General features: G+C 42.0%; 1 pseudogene; it reads left to right on the forward strand.

Annotated features, from left to right (window-relative positions):
• The first annotated feature begins 3200 nt into the window (after positions 1–3200).
• On the forward strand, positions 3201–3779 carry LOC114625768 (annotated as a pseudogene).
• Positions 3780–4412: the final 633 nt, after the last annotated feature.

Raw genomic sequence — 4412 nt, forward strand, 5'->3', positions numbered from 1 at the left:
CAGGGGACAAATCACTATGACTCTCTCTATGACTCGCTTGTCCTTATCTAAGTTGGTATTGTCTGCCGAGGCTATCTATTTACAAGGTCTATGACTACTCAGGCTTGTAAATTTCCACAAAAGCTGCCTGTTGGCATTAGCTTATAGCCATCTGTTTCAATGTTTTTCCACTGAGACCCAAGACTTGGTGTTAGTATACATGTATGACAGGCCTATTGCTGATTTTAGGCCTGTGGCTGATTTTAGGCCTTCAGTGTGTAAGCAGAGCTGCCCCTGACATCTCCTCCCTTCTCTAAGTATAGAAGGGTTGTGGCAATTCTAATCTTGCGAAGGCAGGGATAGGGGCCTGACCTCCAGTACTTGAAGGGGACCTTGTAATGGCTCCAGTCCCCCTGTCATTGTCCAGTGAGGCATGAGGGCCATACCCATCCTGATGTCTTTTTCCTGGAGAGGAGATACTTTTGACATCAACTCCTATGCAGTCAGGCTTGCCCCTCAGGGAACCCAGAAAGATATTTTTATCTTTTATTTATATTTCCTTGCAGTGCTTAGCCTCACAGCCTAAGCAAGAATTCAGATCGCCTGTCAGAGGGGTTTCTGGGTGGCCCCTCTCTGCTTGGTCAAGGGGCGGAAGTCCCCTTTTAGGTTGGGTGGAGATGGAATTTGGAAACACCCTGTATAAAGTAACAACCTCATCTTGAGTCTCGTGGTCCTCCATAACTAACTTATGATAATGTATCTGAATAGGAACAAACACACTCTTAACAAAATAGTTTATTTTCAAAGTTGGAGCTGAGAAGACAGTTCATTAGGTAAAGCACTTGTCATGCAAGTAGGAGCTCCCAAGTTCATAGTCTCAGAACACAAGTGTCTGTAATTGTAATCTCGGTGTTCCACAGCAAGATGGCAACAGAGGAAGGGGCATGCTCAGAAGCTCATAGTCTAACTAGCTGGGTATACTTACCAGCAAACAGGAGACACTGTCTAAAACAAGGAAAAGGGTAGGAATTGACACTCAAGGCTGTTCACTGAGCTCCATACATACTATGGTACCAAGCTCCCACACTCACAGACACAGAGCAGTGTGGGGAGAGGCAGGGGGAGATATTTTTAAAATGCTTAAACCCAGATTCTGAAAGTTTTTTTACAAGTTGTCCAAACAGAAATGTTTAATTATTTTTCTTCCTGGACTGAGCCTACATTTTTAAAAATGGTTACCATACAAAAAAATTTCTAGAATTAATTAATTTTCTTTCTCATCTTACATGATAAATTGTCATATTTAACTGGTGTAAATAAAAGCAGAAATAACTCTAATGTGAAGTTTCATTATGCACTTTTAAAAACTTTAATTGAGGAGTAACCCACAAAGGAAAAATATACATACCAAAAAACATATTGTCAAATTCCTCTTGACATATCAAATGTGCCCACCAAACCAGCATTTACGTTGTTATCAGGATCCCAAACTTGTCTGTCAGTACCCCTTAAGGGTTATTCCGTCTCCTGACTTGCAGTTACACCAAATAGTCTCTTCTGTCTTTGAATTTCATTTAAATGACTTTTATAGTAAACGTTGGATCTGGCTATATTCACTTAACATCAGCAAAATTCCACATTTCGCATAAATGCCATTCTCAGAGTTTAATGTACATTCTGTTGTGTAAATATACTACAATTTATTTTTCAATTCTAATGTTGACAGACATTTAGGTCATTTTCCAATGTTGGCTATTTCCAACAGAACCACTTTGAATTATTTGCTATGTATCTTTGGGGGAATATATGTAAGTCTTTCTGTATCTAGAACACATATGTACTAAAGAAATTGCTGGGCCCTAGGGTATGTGTGTACTCAATTTTAGTATATAAATTCTGACAAAGTGGTACCACTCCAGAGCCGACACTTTCAAATGTAGAAAATACTTGATGGACCCCAACTATGGCCCTCGTGGATCCTTTAGCATGCTGCAGATATCAGTTAAAAATTTCTGCTTAAATGAAACCTATTTGGGATAAACTTGCTCTACTGAAAACTACTAACACCATCACTCATACAACTTTGAAACTGATAAATTCCTCTGTGATGGCTAATGTTGGCTGTCAGACTGTCTGCACTAAGAAATGTGTAGGCAATGGATAAAACTATTCCTGGGTAGGTCTGCAGAGGCTATTGAAAGACAGGAAAGGATTGGAGTCAGCACAGGTTGAGAAAAGAAGATAAGACCTTGGCATAGGGCATCCCCTGAGAGATTGATTGGCGCAAGGAGACAGAGGTGAGGTCATCAATCCTCCCCTCCCCTTCCCCTCCCTCCTCCCTCCTCTCCTTTCCTCTCTGCTCCTGTTTCTTCTTCCCTTTCTCTCTTCACTACCTCCTTGTTTTCTCTTCCCCTATCCTTTCCTCTTAGCTCTCTCCATTCTTTCCTCTTTGGCTCTTTACTCTCTCCCTTCTTTCCCCATTTCCTGCACTTCCTTGTCATTCTTTTCTATATTCCTCCCTCCCTCTTCCACAATCCCTTCTTTTCTCTGTCCGTCTCTGTCTGCATCTCTATCCCTCTCTGTCTCTCTCTGTCTTTTTGTCTATCTCTGTGTGTCTCTGTCTGTCTCTCTGTCTGTCTCTCTGTCTCTCTCTCTGACACCTATTTCCTGCCTTCCTACATCAGAGTTTCTGGATCTCCATCCTTTGTCCTTAGAATGATCTATGCCACTCACTTCCCTGCGGGTGGTGTATCATGCACACTTCTCTGTATCTGCAATCACATGACCCATTTCCCCTGTAAGCCTTCTCTTATGTATCCATATAAAGCCCATTGGTTCACTTTCTCTGTAGACTTCTAATATATCCTTGTTCCGTACTGTTATTCTCAGGCTATTAATCAGCTCTTCACAGGTAGGGAAAGGGCTTCATGGTCCCCTGAGGCCTTTTGTGTGATGAGGACACTGAATTTTAGAAGATCATGTGATCACAAGCAGTGTATATCTGGATGGAATGTAAAGTCACGTCCTCAGGCCACAAAACTTCTCTCTTCAGCATCAAATCATCAAGAAGGTAGAGACAGCAGGTAATATACACACTTTGATGTCAAACAGACCTAGGCTTGCAGACTGATTTGGCATGGCCTCCATACAACTGGGCATATATATGTGAACATGTTCAAATGCACACGAAAGAATATACACTAGCCCCATCTACTCCGAGAATGAAGACCATTCTCAGCAATCAGACTGTTGACATTCCAGCAAATGTTGACATCACTCTGCAGGGGAACACAGTCATTGTGAAGGGCCCCAGGGGAACTCTGTGGAGGGACTTCAATCACATCAACATAGAGCTGAGTCTTCTTGGAAAGAAAAAGAAAAGGCTCCGGGTTGACAAACGGTGGGGTAGCAGAAAGGAACTGGCCACTGTCAGAACCATCTGCAGTCACGTTCAGAACATGATCAAGGGTGTTACACTGGGCTTCCATTACAAGATGAGGTCTGTGTACGCTCACTTCCCCATCAACGTCGTTATTCAGGAGAATGGGTCTTTGGTTGAAATTCGAAATACCTTGGGTGAAAAATACATCCGCAGGGTTCGGATGATGACAGGTGTTGCTTGTTCTGTTTCTCAAGCCCAGAAGGATGAATTAATCCTTGAAGGAAATGATATTGAACTTGTATCAAATTCAGTGGCTCTGATTCAGCAAGCTACAGCAGTTAAAAACCAGGATATCAGAAAGTTTTTGGATGGCATCTATATGTCTGAGAAGGGAACCGTGCAGCAGGCTGACGAGTGAAATCTCAGTTTCCTAGCTCCAGAAACAAGATCCTGATCACAAGTAAAATTTGGGCTCTTTCAGGACAATAAAAACTTATATAATGAAAAATAAAAGAATATACACTAAACTCAATGCTGGCCTCATTTCTTCTCTCCGTTATTCACAATGCTCTAGCTGAATGAGTCCTGACTTCTCCCTCAAACAACCTGGTGTTTTCTCCAGGCTTGTCCTTGCCCTCCCCCCACTCTCTGATCTAGTTGCTCCTTCCCTCTTGATTTCTCACACAGCTCTTCTTAAGATTTCAACTTCAATGTCACCTCCTCAGAGTGTCCTGCACAGTTCTCTCTCATAGGGAAGCTCTTCCACCATCTCCTCTATCTTATTTGCTTGTTACAAGTTTTTAACACACCTTATTGTGAGACATGATACATGTGTGTTCAGTGCCTTCCCACAACTAACTCAAGCAAAAGATTTACAGGCACAATGTGCATATTTCTTAATGACTTCTTCTTCCCCAGCATCTAGAGGATGGGGATTCTCAACAAATGTATGAAGAACAAATGATTGAGGTACAAATCAGGGATTGTGTTGGTCCAGATGATGCCATTGACAATTGCCTTTGTACAAATGCATGAAACCTAAGGTTCCACA

This window comes from Grammomys surdaster, unplaced genomic scaffold (assembly GCF_004785775.1).
Source record: "Grammomys surdaster isolate TR1022 unplaced genomic scaffold, NIH_TR_1.0 221, whole genome shotgun sequence".
Taxonomy (NCBI): Eukaryota; Metazoa; Chordata; class Mammalia; order Rodentia; family Muridae; genus Grammomys; species Grammomys surdaster.